We start from the raw sequence: 18,642 nt of genomic DNA on the forward strand, positions 1-18,642 counted from the left end.
GCCAGCTTTGACCCATGCAGTGCCAAGGGAGGGTCTTGGTGCTCCCACTTTGCCTTGGGTAGAAGCAAGTTGTGAAGGGGAATAAAACTGGGAGTGTAAACATAGCTGCCAAAGGGTGATGGGGCTAGAGCTCCTGTGAGTGTTGCACTAGTTTATATCTTGGCCTCCCTCATCCAAAACCACAATATAAATTCAAGCAGCTGCATGCTTCATTGCATTTTAGCTGAAAGGAGGGACATCACAGACACAGATAGGGTGTGAAGGGTGAAAGTTGTTTGGGTTTTACAGTGTTTGTGCTTGCAGGTGGGTTTGTTCCTTGAAGTTTTAATGGCTGTGGTGTCCGCTTGGCAGTCCAGAAAGATGCAGCTGATCTGCAGGTGCTGTGGATGATGCTTTGACTTATGGCTTTATCTGCCTGGTGACAGTCAGGAGTCCAGCTCCCTCTGTCAGGGCTTCTTTGCTGGCGTTGTGACAGTGCTAACAGAGCAGCTGTGCCAGGCAAGCAAATTACTGCTGGCTGCAGAAGGCTTTGAGAGAGCTGAAGTCTTTGCAGAGCCTCTTCCTGTTCTCCCATTATTTCTTCTGACTCATCTCTTATCTTATTGATAGTTTCAAATATCTTTTTATAGCCTTTTATCCAGGTTAACTGAGCACCTAAAGGAACAGAGCCATGCCTCCCTCACTTTCAGAGTGCTTCAGCTGCCTGTCTTGCACTGGCTTGTCACCCTGAAATGGCATGTGGGCTCTGCCCTGACGGAAAGGCATTTCTCTTACAACTTAGAGAGATTGTTTGTTTTGGGGGAAGTGTCTTCATCGAAGAGAGAGCGTAAGGACTCTTCCTTATGCAAAGTCGTCCTGTTGAAAGTATCTGTGCCTGTGGCATGCTGACCCTTCGTCAAAATGACTGGAGACATAAGTCACTGCTCTGAACGTTAACATGTCCTAAAATTGTGTAGCCAAGAGTGATGCTGCTTCTCTCATCTCTTCTCCCTGCCTATGGGGGGAAAAGCTGATCTTGTGAAATGATCGTGTCTCTTCTGATGCCATTTTTCAGAACGAATCAAGCCTCTTTCTTCTAGTGCTATCAGGTGCTTGTTCTTAGATTGGCAGGGACTTTGTGGCTGGAAGCTTTGCAATGCTTGGGTGAGGAGGAATTAATTAGCAGCCTCCTTGCTAGCTGCTGGTGTCCTCTTTCACTCTTCTCAAGTTGCAAAGGGTAAGAATGAGGAGAAAAAAACTCATCTGATAATCTCTTTTCATGGCTTGATGTTTGCCACCCTGGGGCTATTTATACCAAGCATGCTGAGTGGGATTGAGTTTAAATTTTCACCTGCTGTTCTCATGGAGCCTGGGGCCTCTGCAGAGCGCAGCGATAGATTGCAGCCACCTCCCCACCTCACTGCCTTCTCCCCGAGCAGGTCACTGAGCTGGGGGAGGATGGCACGACCACCTCCGGCAACAGAGCACCGTTGCTGCCAGGCTTTAGTTGTGCTTGTGCACTTCAGGGCTTTCCAAGGGTTTGCTGTGATGTGGCTGAATAAGATTTAAAAAAACAACAACAACAAACCACCTTCCTCAAGCCCTCCCTCTCTCTGCCTAGCATTTCGCTGTTGGAGCAAGAAATCGCCTCTCAGCTTTATTTTATTAATTAACCACTGTTCTAAGAAAGCAGTTCTTATTTTCTCATTACTGTTTTGATAGTCTGTAAACTTTTTTTCCCAACTGAACATCAAAATTGAATTTCCAAAACTACTTTTTAGAAGAACAACTTTTCCTTAATGGCTGTCTAAAATATGTTTTGTGGCAGTCTTAGAGGGTGTATGTGAAATTCCCCCCAAGAAACTTGTTGGTCCTATTGTCAGAGAAGGCTTATGTTGATAGTTCAGATATCTTGGCATTGTAGCAAAACACATACAAGCTGCTCCTCTTGACCCCTGAGGTTTCTGTGGAAGGTCACAATGGAGAGGCTTGAATTCCTGTGTTAATCACATTGCAGCGGACTATCCATGCTGGTTTTCCCAAAAGATTAACAGAAAGATACAGCATTGCTTTGAAACATGATCTTGGGAACATCTAGCTCTTGAGGACAGTTTCTTTCATGTTTAGCATATGAATTGGTTTTGTGTATTTGTAAACTACATACGTGTTACTCACGGGAGTGAAATGTGAATGACAGTTTATCGTGCTGTTTTTTTGCTACCGCCCCGCGTGTCACCAGAAGCACTTAGTGCTCTCCCGTGGAGTAGAAGTGAAGGATGATGTTTCCCTGTTTTTGTGAAGTGTGTTCTGAGGAAATCAAGTCACATCTATTATGCAGTTGCTGAAGTATGCAGTAACGCACAGCTTCTATACAGATTTGAAAATAAAAATAAATATTCCCAATGGTTACGCTTGATAGCTGTGATTTTGCAGGTATTTGTGCAATCTAAGCTGAAGGTACTGTTGTTACTGCTTTAGGACTTGGCGAAACCATTCCCAAGAGGACGGAGCCTTACCCCCCCCCCCCCCCCCCCCTTATAGCTTTTATCAGGCAGCAAGCAGCTCTTTGGCTCCAGTCCAGATATGCTGTGAAATGTGGTATCAAAGTATCTGCTGCATTTTGAGCAGCTTGTTCACTAATTATGGGCTCTGACATGGACAACACAGCTGGGAGCCTTTGTAGATCTGCTTGTTTCATGCAGGATCTGTGGTTTTCAGTGCTCCCTGTCTGTGGAGGTGTCAGTGTACACCAGGATGACTTGAATGCTTGGTGTGTGCTCAGAGCACTTCCAGACAGGACTGTACCTCCAGGGAGAAGATGAACATACGTGATTCTTCCTGTCACTTCCCCCCAGAGCAGTCTGGTCTCCAACACTTCTGGAAACAGTCTCTTATCAGTAATGATACAAAGCTCTTTCTTCCTCTCAGAAGTTGAGCACTGATAAGGAAGACTGGAAAAGTTTGTTTATACACCTGAATTCCCCCTCCCTCTCTTTTTCCCCAAACCCCTGGTTTATGTATAGACAGGCTACAGATTACACCACTTTTTTTTTTTTTTTTTTTTTTGATGGAAGCCCTCTATATACTTTATCTATTCATTCATTTATTTATTTTTTCTATCAGGGATCAGTTTATGAAGCAGTGTCATGAAGACACTTACTGCAGGGCAGAGGGGAAGGTGTTCACATTTTTAGTGGGCACTCCTGATGTTTATGTAATGTGCCTAAGCTTGTAGTAGAATACAAAATATTTTGTAAGGCCCCAAGGTCTGTGCATGGATAAACTATTTGTCTAGGCCTTCTGAATAAAGCAGGAGAAAGAGCTTAACCAACAAGCCCAGATTAGCTCTGTGCTCACACTACTCCTTCCTGGCAGAATGACTTGAGGAAGGTTGTTATCAAACCACTTCTAAATGGGAAAGTCAATACTATACCTTTAAGATTCCGTTCTTTAGTATTTGCTTGAAAAGCAAATACTGAAAAAGGCTTGATAAATTCCTATTCATACATAGTGGCAATTAAATTATTCCAATGAGGATTTGCTGCAAACCTAGGTCTGTGCTCTGTGGGCATTGCTATGCTGCAGATGCACATTGTTTCCTTTCTTTTGGCCACAAACCACTTCTGACTGAAAGCTTTTTCATCATACAGTTCAGGCATTTTGAAGAGATATCTCAGGTAAGGTTTAAGAAGGCTGCTCTGTCCTTTTCTAACTGATTTTTAAGTTATAAAGAAGAAGGTGAGAAATTTCAAAATAAAGTTCCCCACGGTTTTCAGAAGTGTCCAAGAAAGTATGAATAGTTTAACCTCTAATGAATAAACCACTATTTGAAAAAGCAAGTTTAAAACTAGCAAGAATAAATAAATAAATCCACGGCGAGTTCTTGTATCACTTCACACTGCTTGGCACTCACCTTTTTTTTTTTTTTCTTTTTTAATATCTTGTGTTTTCAGGTATATGTAGGGGAAAATTTTTAAGTTTTTATTATGTGATCACTGCTGGCAACTCATGTTTGGAAACTGCAACGGTTGTATCCAACGCTGATTCTCAGATCTTGAGAGGTAGTTCAATATATGCCTTGCTATGACCTTCAAAAGCTTTGAAGTATATAAACAAAGGGGCAGAGAGAGAGGGAGCTGGCCTGCTTGAAGGATGAAACAAAAGAATTATTCTAGAATAAGTCATGTCTCTGCTCCGTACCAGTGCTACAGATGTGCATGCGTTGCCTGTAGTGCATGGGGAATTGGCTGAAATAAATACTGTGTATCCCACATCTATTTGTAGGGCAAGCATGGAGAATGAAATGGTTGAATCAAGAACAGAAAGTGTCCCCTTGTGGAAAGGGGATAAGCTAGAGCTGCCTGGGAAAAACTATGTGGATGTTGCTGTCAAAACATCTTGAAGAGAAACTAGGATCACAGCAGCTGTGGATGCTGCATCTTGCTTGGACAGGAGGAGCATGGCTAAGTCTTGAGTTTGAAGAAGAGAAAACCTTAATGTGACAGCAGAAAACTGTGGTTAGATGTGTGTGCAGTTCCTCCAAATGCTTTTTTTTGGAAGAGAAGGCTACGTACAGCGAGGGAGCTCCACATGCTTGGTGTAAAAGGGACATTGCCAGAAGCTTGAGCAGTTGTGGTGTGAGCCATGGATGTGGGTGCAGCTGTGGGCAAGCACAGTGTCTTGTCTCCAGTCCCCTGCCCTCCTTGTCCATTTGGTAATGCTTTAAGACCAGCCATATGGGTCCTGCTGAAAATCCTTGGTTGGATGGAGCTGTCACAGGGCTGTGCTGAGGGACAGGCAGGTGCTGCAGTGGTGTGGAGGAGAGGTGTCACCGCAGGAAGGGGTGGGTGATTAGTGGCAGGATGCAGGTGGCACCCTGGCAGGTGTCCTTGCTGGCGCTGCATGAATGGGTGCCATGGCTGCATGTGCTCCCAGGAGAACAAAGCGACAGGCTAAGCTGCTGGTGGTGGCAGGCAAGAAAGCTGAAATTCCCTGGTCTAGCTCACTGTTGTCTCAGCCTTGAGCTGGCGGTGTTCTCTTTGTAATATATGCACAGTGTAACTCCACAGAAAATTTCTCCTGCTCTGAAAACTTTTGTTCTCCCAAGGCCTCATGAAAAAAATCTTCTTAATTGATGGTTTGGACATAATCTAAGCCTGGAGTGTCAGTATGACTTTTCCATTCATATTTGTTCACGGATGAAAGAATGTGTGGCAAATACCCAGCGTAATTATGCATGTTTCTAATGTTTCAGCTTGTATAATACCGCCCACCTTCCCAGAGAGGTCAAGTTACTGTTTCAGGCGTTGCAGTTCAATGATGTGCCGTGTGCTAGAGAGAAACGGTGGAGTAACAACCCTGTAAGTTTAGTCCTTTTTCAATTTTTTTTTGTGAAATAGTGAAATCTGCCCGGTTTTGTGTGGCTGAGTAGGTTTGAGTGTTACAGTCTAATGGGCTATTTAAAATATATCTAAATAGGGGAGTACTTGCAGCTTGAAGTGGTGGTTTGTTTTTGAAGGGCAGTACTTAATGTTGTGAAAGTATTACCGAGAGTGTGTAATGTGTGTGTGTGAGAAATTCCTCCGTCGGTATCTCCGTGGTGGGCAAGCAGCATACAGGATACTGCAACATCCTGGATGATCCTGCACAAATCAAAGTCTGTTAGGCTGGAGCTGTGGCATGACAGCGATCAAGTTAGTGATTTTTTTATTTTTTTTTCCATTGGGGGTGATCCTGAGCAAGCACTCTGAGCCCTCACATTGTCATGATGAAGCAGGGTTGCAAAGCTTTGCACTGGCTTTTGCGTGTTTTTCTTCTGTCCTCTCCCTCCCCCGCCTTCTGCGGGCTGTACTTGCAAATGAAAGTCTGCAGCTTTTCAGGGAGAATGGGTCTGGGTTGGGTTGCCTTGCTCTGTGACCTTCATGTTTTATGAACTGTGTGCACAGAGAGGATTTTTGCAATTTTGTTTTGCTCCTTTTGGCTGGCTCATTGAGGGAAACACATTTAAAATAACAGAATTCACTTTTGTATATCATTACTTTCCTCAGCCCCTACTCCCCCGTATGAGTAATTAGGTAGCTGTTAAATTACAACCTCAATGCTTGTGAGTTGGAGCTTGAAAATCCAGTGTATTGTATTGTTGTAATGTCTGTCTCCCTACTTTTTTTTCTTTTTTTTTTTTTTTTGGCAGAAGGGACAGGATTATTGACACTTGTGTGTACTTTCTTATTGTAGAATTTCTGATCTAGCCCATTGCTGAATATACTACCCATGATAATTTCAACAGAGAAGACTATCCTGACTGGCACTGCATGTCAATAGTGCTTGTCTTCCCCTTGCTATTTTTTTTACCTTGTGTTAGGACGAGGACCAGCTACTCCCCTGCTTAATTTGAGGGACACAGTCAAACATTTCCTTGAAATATAAAGTTGAAATGAAATTGGGGAAAGGAAAGCAGTTTTATTAAGAGCTAATGGTGGGAATCTGGAGGACAATATTGCCTTACTTTGGGAGGCCACATGCTTGTTTGCTTACTTTTCTTAGTCACCAGATCCCTAGAAATTCAGAATGACTTTGGTTTTAGCTCTTCTTGCTCAAGTCATTGATACAGAACATCTGCAACAGTTTGCCGTATTTCTTGTTTTTCCTTTTGCACAAGGGAAACAACATTGCGATGACAGTAACCCTCAGTGATAAGTGACTGTTCACACTTCTGCAGATCAGTGCTGTGCAGCTAATTAAATTCATTAATTCATTCCATCTTCAAAGCTTTAGGCTGAACGCATGACAGAAGCACATTCTCATCTTGGTTTGGCATCAGAAATTCCATAGAGCCATAACAGAAGGACTGTGTGTGGTGGGTGCTGAGGGCTATTTCAAAACAGTGATGGATCTTGGAGATTATTCCACAGTAGCTCATCCAAAAACCCCGTCTTTTGGGAGTAAGTGCTTTGGAATCTCATTAGGGAGATGGTGGTAACACCCATTTGAAAATCCTGAAGGTATGTGAACAAAACAGATATAGAAAAGTCTGAGCTGCAAAGCAGAATGACTTGGTCCAAATTTTACCTTGGTGCCAGAAGGGGATGTTAGTCCTATTGTCTTTTTTCCCTGAAGCCTCAGGATGTTGCCAGTCCCAAGACAAAGGGGGACCAAAGCTCCAAGCTTAGATAAGGAGATGTGAAGGACACGTATACTTCACCATGCAGGTTCTTGGTGTGGTTCTCAAGCAGATTAACTGCTTTATATATGTTTTGTTTTGTTATCACCTTTAGCTGTGTTACACCCATGAAGATACATTGTGATACCTGATGCTGGGGAATCTGCTCATAGGAAATGAGGGGATGGAGCAACAGCACAAAGAAAGGGCAGTTCTTACAGAGGCTTGCTTGTGCTTGTGTTGCTTGAAATCCAGCAGTTAAGACTCTTTGAGGCTCATCAATTATTAGTGTTTGAGCTGCTATTTCAGGAGCTAATGACAACTAGCTCTATATCTTTAACTTAACTTTGAAAGTTAAGTGTACTTAGTGAAGTAACCTTCTTCCTTTTACAAGCTGGCAGAGCCTCTCCTTAATGAGAAATTCTCTTAAGGAGAAATTCTGAGGAGCTTCCCTCTCCTGTTGGACCATCTCTGATGGGACCAGAGGGGTATGCAGGTGGCTCTCATCAGAAGAAGCCCATCTGTGTTTAGTAACTGAGCAAGCAAGGAAGTTTCTTATAGCCCCTTTCGGTGTCATTCTCCCCTTTTCCAGTTCTTTTTCACTGTAGAACAAAAGGATGACCTTCACAGCCTTTGGTAATCCCTGGTCTCCATAAGGGAGCAAGCACAGATTTATTAGGTACTTTGCTTGCCAGAGGGGTCGCATGGTATGATATTGTGACCAAGCAAAGGATATAACTGGATACAGTATGTTTAAAAAAGAAATGGTGTGTTGAGAAAGGTTAATTGAAGACATCTGTAGCTGAGAGTCATCCTAGTTTTCCATCTTTCTTGAGTTGTTTTTAGGTAACTTGCTTCAGTTGTGACACCCTATCTTCACTCCATTCATTGCCTAACATTTGGCCCATCTAAACCAGCTGTGTAAAATCCATCTTGCTTTAGAGCAACAGAAAATATGTTGCACTTCTAAACCTAGGCCATCTGACTTGTGATGGCTAAAGTCATCTGGATAGATAACAAAGAATTTGTCCCCCCTACAGAAAGGGTGATGTGAGAAAGGAAGAGGAAAAAAACTTGTGTATGTTCATGACTTTCCCTCCTCTTACTTGCTAGAGTGACACAGTCCATGAGCAGTGACTTCCCTGCAAATGGGATAAAAGAAAGCTGGGTGAGCTCTAAGCACTCTCAGTGAAGTTTCATGTATGATAGTAGCATCAGTTAGAGAATGGATAGTTCTGCTTCTCCGTTTAAGAAGTTAGCCTGTTTCTTGTTAGGGCTCAGATTGCTGTCTGCCGGCTAAAAATCTGGAGTGGTGGCTGTGTCACAGAACTGTTTGTCCTGCTCAGCAAAGATCACCCTTCAGAAAACTCAGGATGAACTCTGCTATTTACCTAGGCAAGGTATTGGAGGAAGGAAGGAGTAGGGCATGTTCTGGCCTCTGAGGATTCAGTGATTTGAGTCAGTCTCATCTGAGTTGACAGCTAAAGGTATTAAGGCTCAGCACATCTATTCATGTGGATTGTTGGATTGTACTGTTCTGTGACAATCTAGACCAGTTTTGCTGGTTAGAGAATAAAGTGTTTACCCAAAGTGTCATTGTTACTGTGTACCATCCAAAAACACTCAGCCTTTGGGTCAAAAAGTATTCATCACCTTGGAGGAGACAGCTTTTATTAGTCTTTTCCGTGGGTATCTGATATGTATATGTGTGTGAAAGAAAGGTTACTAGTTTTGAGAGCAATCATGTAGCAAATATGTTTTCTTAATAACACTTTTCCATTTCTGAGCAGATGCACCTTGGGTCCAAGTATGAGAATTGCAACTAACACCAGCTTATCAAGGGCTATTTCATTTCTAGTAATCTGATTATGCTTTTTACAGTGGTGCTTTTTCCAGTAGTGTAGAAATGGTACGTGACCAATTCAGACAGACTTGTTTGAGCGCTTGTCGTCTGTGATAGGAGCAAGGAGGGCTTAAAAGCACTTTGATGCAGTTTATGTGGTTTGTCCTTGTCTGAATGCAGTGCACTTTCCAAGATTAAGTTGTCCCTGTGCTTTTGCCACAGGAAACAGTGCGCTTGTTCAAACCAGTCACTTTTTCCATAGGGCTAGAAGTTTTCAGACTGATGTAGTGCAAACCAAGGGCCAAGGTGAAGCTGCCCTTTGTTGTGCTGTTACCTCTGGCCCTGCAAACTAACTGAAACATGAGAAGCCAGCCTTGCCCGCCAGGTTTTAGCTGATCTTGTGTATCCCATTTACCAGCAATATGAGTTCTGACACTAAAGTAGCTCATGCATAAATTCATGGGGCTGTGCTTTGTAGAAGGTCTGCCTTGCTTGAGAGTCCATCCTTTACGGCCAGGACATCCTTTAAGTCTAGGACTTTGAGGATTGTCTGGGAAAGCCCTGGTTTTAAATGTTGATTAAGGAGGGAGAGGAGAAAGAGGGATGGACAGGGGCTGTTCTCTGAAACTGTCTGTTCTGCCCGGCAGTAGAATGACTTTCTGTCTTGTTTTGTGCCACAGTGAATGACACTTCTGTGTTCTCCTGTTCTGCACTGTTGGGCAGACTATGTTCTGTTGCAGGTTGTGTTGTATGCCAAATGTTCCCTTTTCTTCTTGCTCTCTGCATGTTCAAAGACCAGTTCCTATTGGAACAGGCACTTAAAGCTGCTATTCAGTACATTATTACTTACGGTGTGTGTTTTAACAAGTCAGAAGCTCGAAGTCCATTTGCAGTATATGAAGAGTTGGTTTCTGTACCTAGAGGTGGCATCAGTTATAGCAGATAAGGTAGCTGCTGTTCTGGCTATAGCCCAAGACTTGTTTAATCACCATAATGTTAAAAGGAAAGCTGTGGAGTTGGTTTGGCAACAACTTAACTTCTTGAGAATGTGCTAACAACTACAGTGGCTCCATTATCTGCTATTTGGAATGTACTAACTTGTGAACACTTACATGATCACGTACAAGCACCCCTCCTTGTCCTGTCTGGGGACCAGATGAGAAACTGGACTGTTGTGGGGTGAACTGCTGCTGCTGAAGGGCTGATAGACAATCACTATTTTTTACAGTTATCCCTCTGAGATGATTTTCTGAAACTTCTGTGCCAACTTTCAAATGCCAAGAAGACTGTCCATAAATACATCCTCTTATGGTCCTCCTAACAGCTTAATTATTCTCTGTAACACCAGTCAATTATTTTACTATTTGGTAAGAATTATTTAAGTGTATAGTTTGGTGTTGTATACCATAGACCCCAGATTTAAATAATGAAAAAAAACTATATGGCAGCTTCTGAGAGGAAACACCTCTCTATGGGGATTCATCTAAAGCATAAAACTCCTCTTTTATGCGAAAGACACTGCTGGTGTGTGTGTGTGTGCGACCAAAGAGCATGATACATTGGCATGGGGAGATTCCCAAGACAGCAGTGTAGTCATGTTATCATGGCATCCTGCCCAGATTAATTAGTGTCTCTGCAAGGTTAATTAGCATGGAGCTTTGTGCCATGCAGACGTAACCTTGGTTATTTCCTTTAGCAATTATGAGGTCTTATGCCAGTGAAGTGTATGAAGATGCAATATTGCTTTTGGCTACTTGGGGGCTTTCTGTCCAAAAATACAGCGCATTCACTAGGAAATAATGTGTTTATTTCTAGAAATGCTACCTTCATGTACAAATCTATTTTAAAATGTTTTTTCCCCAGTGAGAGTAATTACCCTTTGGGTGCTATGCAGTGCATCTTTAACTGACTTTGAAGTGTTTGACACAACATCTAAGGCATATCTCAATATGTTATCCAGACATGTCCTTGCAGTTGAGGGAGCTGGTGTTTTTTCAGACCAGCATAAATTCCTCTTTAGATAAGTGAATCTGGCTGTCTGCTGGAGGGAGGTGCATGTGCTGGAGGTGTGTGTGGGAGGAGGTGTTGAACAATATTAAAAAGGAAAAGAGGAGAAGATGGAGTACTGGAGTACTCTGCAGAGATCTTGTCAAGCAGGAATATGCCTGTGAAGTACATTGACTTTCCATGAGAAGTTGTTGAAGCCCTGCCTACGTGAGTTTGCAAAATATCTATTACATAGTGAGCTTTGTTTAAATTGAAAGTATTATCAAGGTTAGAGCTTCCTGTAAAGATGACAACTTTATCAGCCAACTTGCTCCCTTGATGTAAGTAAAATCTCTGCTTAACTGTTTTAGTATGTCTGTTTTCATTTCTGCTTATCTTTGCTTCTACTTAGCACTCAGTTGTGTTAATCAATTAAGTCTGTTTTCTTCTTGGGACTGAATTTAGATTGCCATTTGCAAGGCAGTTTAGAAGAACAATTGCTTTTTGATACAGGATACATACATCTGTTTTATACAGATTCAAATTTTGCTTGAGATGCTGCATATTTTTCTAAATCTCCATTGTGTCAGAATGTTTTCTAATGTTTGATGTTTTGATTAACACCTATTAGGTGTGGTTTGTTCTCTCCTTAAGGGAAAATGGATGTGCAGCACCCAGTGTTTTTGTTTTGGTGGGGCTTAGATATGTAGGAGCATGATTGTGTGTATTGTGATTTGTTTGGGCTAAAAGGCAAAGCTGAAGCTTTCTTCCTATCTGACTTGTGTTTTCTGAGGTGCAACTCTCAAAGTTATCACTTGCTCATCTTGGAGCTCAAACCATTCCATGGTTGTGGCCTTTATCACACAGTTATGCTGTCATACTGATCTGCATCAGGTGTGGGCACAAACACTCATGAGATGAATGTGAGTACCTGATAAAGACAAGATGGCTGTGGGAGGGCATCCAAAGACAATCTTTTGAGGCAAAAATGATTTATGAATAATATCTAAACAATCACGACACCATGATGTGGGGATGAGGCTTTCTGAGTATGGTAATAGGTATTTGAAAAACACTTTTATTGTCCTCAAAATGTCAGCCTGGCTGTGTAACTGACTGAATGTCTTGAAGATCTGAAGTCTTGGCATCAGTTTGAAACTCTTACAGGAAGCTGCTTTAACACTTTCCACAAAAGTGTGGAACAGGAGATTATACACAAACACCATGACTTTGGTGTTTGCCATTATCTGTGAACATGTAGCTCCAAGGACATAATTGTCTTCTAACATGGCAAGTTTCCTCATGTGTTAACTTCTGTATTGTGTAGATGCACTGAATGCTATTTAAAAGTTCAACTAAGGGGACATCTGGGGCATTTGGATTTCTGGTTTTGTAACAGATATTGTATTTAGGATTTTTTTCTAGAGTGTAACATCTACTTGGGTTTTCCTGCAGAATCCTTCCTCTCTTCTCCTTCCACAGACAGACCCTTATACTTCCTATTATTCTGTAATATTAAGGGAATTATTTAGGTAGAAAGGGACTTTGGATCATGTAGTTCCAACACCCTGCCATGGGCAGGGACACCTCTCTCTAGATCAGGTTGCTCAAAGCTCCATCCAACCTGTCCTTGAACACTTCCAGGGTTGGGGCGTCCACAGCTTCTCTGGGCAACCTGTTCCAGTGCCTCACCACCCTTCTTCCTTACATCTAATCTAAAGCTACCCTCTTTTAGTTTAATATACTAATTTACCCTTTGTCCTCTTGCTACTCTCTCTGACAAAGAGTCCCTCTCTAGCTTTCCAGAAGACCCTCTTTGGGTCCTAGAAGGCCACTGTAAATTATCTCCCTTGAACTGGTGGCCAGCTGTCTTTTGATGCAGTCTGGATCTGGTTGTCTTTCTGGGATGTGCAAGCTTGTGTAGTTTTTCATTCATTAGTACCCCTAAGTTCTTCTCCATAAGGCTGCTCTCTATCTGCTGGTTAACTAGCCTGTATAGATGGGCAGGATTGCCCTGACTCAGGTGCACAACCTTGCACTTGGCCTTGTTGAACCTCATGCTTTTTGCACAGGCCCACCTCTTGAGCCTGTCCTCTGGATGGCATCCCTTCCCTCCAGCATGTTGACTGCACCACACAGCTTGGTGTTGTCTGCAGACTTGCTGAAGGTGCACCCAAACCCACTGTCCTTGTCACTGTCAAAGATGTTAAATAGCTCTGGTCCCAGTAGAGACTTCTGGGGAATACCAAAAGTCACTGATCTCCACTTGGACATTGAGCCATTGACCTCGGCTCTGAGTGTGACCGTCCAACCAATTCATTATCCACCAAGTAGCCTATCTGTCAAATAATGTCTCTCCAATTTAGAGACTAGGATATTGTGTGGGACAATGTCAAATATTTTGCATGAGTCCCGGTAGATGAAGTTGGTTATTCTTCCCTTAACCATCAATGCTGTAACTCTGTTGTAGACGGACACCAGATTTGTCAGGCACTGTTTGCCCCTTAGTGAACCATGTCAGCTGCCAGCAATCACTTCTCTATTCTATGTGTACCTTAGCTTAATTACCATGAGAATCTTCTCCATGATCTTGCTAGGCATAGATGTGAGACTGCCCTGTAGTTCCCTGGGTCTTCCTCTTCTCCATTTTTAAGAATGGGGTTTGTGTTCCCCTTTTCTAGTCACCGGAAGCTTTGCTGGACTGCAACCGATGGACAGTGACTTAGGAACTTGCATCCACCAGTTCCCATAAGATCTGCAGGTGTATCTCATTAGGTCCCAGAGGACCTTGTTCACCTTCAGGTTCCTTAGACGGTCTCACATCTGATCCTCTCCTACAGTGGGTAGTTCTTTATTCTCTCAGTCTCTGCCTTTACCTTTTGTGACTCCGGCCATGCGGCTAGAGCACTTACCTATGAAGACTGAGGCAAACAAGCTGTTGAGGAGCCTTTTCTATGCAGGTTGAAGAACTCATTCATGTTTTGCTCGTTGCAGGGAAAGTTTATCTTCCTTTGCTGTCCCATGTGCTTGAAGAAACCCTTCTTGTGTCAGTTGATATATCTAGTCAAACTGAGTTTCAGCTGTGCTTTGGCTGTCTTGATCCTCTCCTTGCACTCCCAGGCCACAGCCCTATAATCTTCCCAGCATGTGTACCTCTGCCTCCAGTGCCTATGCATTTTGCTTTTGTGTTTTAGTTTGGCTAAGCGGTCTTGTCTTAGTCAAGCTGGTCTCCTGATGTCCCTGCCCAGCTTCTTGCATGTTGGGATTGACAGCTCTTGTGCCCTAAGAAAAATGCCACTTCTGTTGGTTTTTGAAGACAGTTACCTTTAGAAGGCTATTTTGGGGATTTGTAAACAGAGTAGAATTTGAAAAACGTATGTGTAGAGGCATTGGTCCGTGTCTTGCTTTGTGTGCCAGTTTATCTATTAATTTACAGTAAAAAATCTTTAATTCTTACCTGGTATGATTTACTTATATTCCATTAAACCTGCACCTTTATAGTTTTACAGATTGGGCCAATGATCACCTTGTGTTCTCATACCAAAGCTCTAAGAAAGTACACAGTTAAAACCTGATGTGTTTTTTTTTCCATAACATAATCTTCAAACCTCTTAAGTAACCATGTTAGATATAAACTGTTCTCCTGTCCTATCCCTTGACAGCTGTCAAATGTGCTAGCAGCAGCAGCATGAAACTACTCAATGTCTGCATACAGAAGGTCTCCAGCACAGCCCTGGAGTACTGACTTGGGACTGTACCTGCAAATGGTTGTGAGACGGGATGCATGAGAGCCAGGAACAGGGGTCTCGGTGGCATCTGTGTGTGTGTGGTTTTGCTAAGTTAGCTTGTTTTAGGAGTTAAACATGCCAAGTGAGTTGGAGTTGAGAAACAAGTGGTCTAAACCTTGGTGGCAGAACATATGAATCCCTGTGGGAAAAAGGGAAGAGCCATCCTGTGTGCTACAGTGGTGCAGGTATGAACTTCAGTCTCAATGTCTTTACTGTGTAAGAGCTAGGAGTATGTGCAAATTCTTGCAAGACAAGACTTCTAAAAAAGCCTACTAAGGGAAATGGGACAAAGCAGGCACTGTCTCTTTACTGCAGTCTATAAAATGCTTCCATGTCATTCATATATAGAAGCATCTTCCCAGATCATATAGCACTGCTGCTTAGCTCATGTGGGCTCCTGCTGCATTTCTCAGTTCAAATTAGTACCAGGTTACCATTCCTTAGACATTTAGTGCTGCATTTCCGTAACTGGTTTATCATGACATGTCTAAAGCTTTGTTTCTATGCATTTGCATTGACTGTTGGTTGAACAGAGTTCTTAAACTGGGAAAGCACTACAGGGTGACATATTGGTTGCAAGATGCATTCTTTCTTTCCAGGGTGCTGTAACCAGAATATTGCTTGTGTGCACTGCACCTTGGAAGCCAAAAATGGCATAACTTTTCATATTTGTGATTATTGTGAACTTCATTATTGTTTAACAGCATGGCATTACCAGGCATCTGCAGCTTTAAGCATGTGATACATTGCCCAACAAGTATGATGACTAATTTTCATTTCTCTTCTTGTAGGATGAGTTTCAGATTCCTGAATGTGCTGTCAAGTGCTGAAGTATTGAACTAGCTGTTTCTTCTGCATTATTTCTGAAGCTAAAAGCTAAAGAGAAGTAGAGGACTAGCATTTCTGTTAATCTTTTAAGGTAAGATGCAGCTTCTTTGTTGGAGGGTAAGGGGAGAGAGGGAAGACAATAGACAAATACGGTCCCACACATTGCCTCAGTCCATCCCTTGCTTTATAATAAACCATACTAGCATGATGCCTGTATTTTGTGTATTAGACTGGACCAGACTGCCAGTATTTGTCAGTTATGACTAAATTCACTGAGCCTCAATGGGGTAGAAATAAGATGCAATGAAGAAGTAACTTGACTTCTCCTAAATCATCAGTTCTAGTTTCTTTAAGTGTTTGTATAACTTTCTATTAAAATGCCTTAATGCTTCATCTGTATATTAGTAAGTTTTAGTAGTGAAAGGATTGTTTTCAGTCTACTTGATGTCAGGTTGAGACATTCTTCATCAGCAAAAATACGGGTAATAAAAACTGAAGACTGTAAAAGACAGACACGTCTGTGGCTGAAAAAGTGACCATTCTGCTGCTGCTGCTGTCATTCTTTTCATTAATACTTACTTGTATTTTGCACCCATCTGTTTGGATTCATACCTATATTGTCTGCTTCATGGTAGTGGTACTGGTTTTTGAGCTGTAGACAGGCACAGACTGAAGCTGCCCAGAGTGTGTCTGCACAACACCCCATGCGTGCACAGCACAGTCTCCCATGCCCTGGTCATCTGGGTGACTAGGGACTCCCAAATTAAGCATGTGGTAAGCCAAACACAGAGAGCTAATCACTTTGTAAAGGGCCTCTTTGCCACTGACTCCTGGATTCCCTCAGGTTTGACAGCTGCTATCTGAAGTGTCCATTGACTCCTATTTCTGTTTACTTTTAGGGCTTGTTACCCTCCACCTCATTACATGCACCACAGTGTGCTGTGGTTTGTGTGAGGGGGGAATCATCTAGAACTGAACTCATCTCTTGACAAGCAAAGATTGAGCCTGCAAAGATTGCAGTTTGAGTGCAGACAGACCTTGGGCCAGCACCTTCCAAACTAGCCCTGGGCTCTCACTCATGCTGCTGCTCTCCTGAAGCTCCTCCTTTTCTTGGGGAAAGGCACTGGGAGGTGAATCCAGTCTTTTCTGCTGTCAAAACTGCTTTGTACAGGGAGAAAGCAGACACAACTGCTTCTGGGCCCCAAGGCAGGGCTGTAGCTGGCAGGGAAGAGAAATGCTTAGAAAAAAAGATAAATAAGGAAACTTATTATCACTGTGCCTAGGTTTGTCCCAGTTCCTGTGTGGCTGTGTGCCACAGCCCTGTCCTGGCTGTGGAAGTGCATGCCCTCAGCCAAGCACAGCCTTCTGAGCAAAGGAGACGTGGTGGTGGTGGGGACACTGCCAGCTTGCACTGGCACACCCAACCTGCATACCCTCTGCAGTGGGGCAGGTGTCAGTAAATAAGTGTAGTCACAGTGTGGATGTCTGGGGGCTTGTGTGGATGGCAGTTCAAGGTGCAGGATGGGAGAAGAGGGGAGGAGGCTGTGAGGAAACGTGCAGACAGAGGAAGAGTATGAGTGCAGAAAGGTTGTAAAACCCAGAGCAGCCTTGTATCAGCAGTCATGGAAAGACAATAGCGATGATTGCTGACTGCCTGGCTACTTCTCAGGAAGGATGGGGTAGCACATCAGATCGTTAAGGAACAGGACTGTGACCACAGAGCACGCATTTTGTGTTTGTACAGATACCTCTGCAATAAGAGGTGACTTGCTGTCTGACATGCTAACATACCTCAGTGCTTGGCCTGTGGGTTGCAAGGCCAGCATCCTGCTGGAACAATGTGCTTGGTGAAGATGGCCTGAGAGTGTTTTGTGCATCTCTGAACTCTGCCAGAGTCCACAAGCCAATTAAAAGTGCACTGCTTCAGTGACCTACACAGCAATTACATTTGGTAACATGAGCTGAACAGCAGGCTTCATAAAATTAATTCCTATTTATAAAGCCAAGGTTGCTTCACTGGGATTGTCTGTTTTTTTTTTTTCAATTCTTTGTCCTGAAGCCTTGATTTAAGCAAGGATTTTATTCCAATCTCCTCAGACTTCAAAATGGCAGTTTTGCTTTTCACAGCATGTCTTCAGCCTATTATGTAAAGAAAACCTTGTACTCCTGGCAGGTTAAATTACAAATATCCAACAGCTGCTTTTCTTTAAGCTTCCAGCTCTAGGCTTTTATACTTGTGCTTATTCATGGAGAAAACAGATTTTATGACTAGATTTCACTTCAACTTAATCTTGGATGATTTCTGCCTATAGGTCAGAGCAGACAGATTCTGCTTTCACAGGGATGCAATGTGGATGCAACTTCACCAAACTCTGGGGCCTGATTGCTGTGGCACAGTGTCAGTTAGATTTAGTCAAGTTTGGACCCTTACTTTCTGAATGATCTGGGCTCACTGGAGCAGTTACATCACTTTTTCCACAGTGATTAGTGAAGCTCTGATTAACTTCAGAAGGTCATGAGATACTTGATAGCTCCTTTTTAAGAAAGCACATCTCCTGTAGGTGAAGTTAAACTTGCTATACAGTAACATATAGAATCATTAAGGTTGGAAGAGACCTCCAAGATCATCTGGTCCAACCATCACCCTACCACCAATATCGCCCACTAAACCAAGTCCCTAAGCACCACGTCCAACCTTTCCTTAAACACCGCCAGGGATGTTGACTCCACCACCTCCGTGGGCAACGCATTCCAATGCCTGACTGCTCTTTCTGAGAAGAAATATCTCCTCATTTCCAACATAAACATCCCCTAGCACAACTGGAGGCCATTCCCTCTAGTCCTATCATTAATTATCTGAGAGAAGAGGCTGACCCCGAGCTCCCCACAGCTCCCTTTCAGGTAGCTGTGGAGAGCAATAAGGTCTCCCCTGAGCCTTCTCTTCTCCAGACTAAACAATCCCAGTTCCCTCAGCTGCTCCTCACAGGACTTTTGTTCCAGGCCCTTCACCAGCTTTGTAGGCCTTCTCTGGACATGCTCCAGGGCCTCGATGTCTTTCT

The 18,642-nt window shown here is 43.0% G+C and overlaps 1 protein-coding gene across 6 annotated transcripts in view; it reads left to right on the top strand.

The window, feature by feature from the left end:
* KANK1 (KN motif and ankyrin repeat domains 1) overlaps positions 1 to 18,642 on the top strand; it is a 127,504-nt gene that overhangs the window by 16,397 nt on the left and 92,465 nt on the right. For 5 of the 6 annotated variants that reach the window (XM_084505272.1, XM_084505277.1, XM_084505274.1 and 2 more), the window contains exon 2: positions 15,547 to 15,674. The gene's annotated coding sequence lies outside the window, so the exon portion shown is untranslated. Of the gene's footprint in view, positions 1 to 5,233; positions 5,340 to 15,546; positions 15,675 to 18,642 lie in introns of those variants that run through there. The other variant, XM_084505273.1, reaches the window with a different exon arrangement.

This window comes from Aythya ferina (genome assembly GCF_964211825.1).
Source record: "Aythya ferina genome assembly, chromosome: Z".
Taxonomy (NCBI): Eukaryota; Metazoa; Chordata; class Aves; order Anseriformes; family Anatidae; genus Aythya; species Aythya ferina.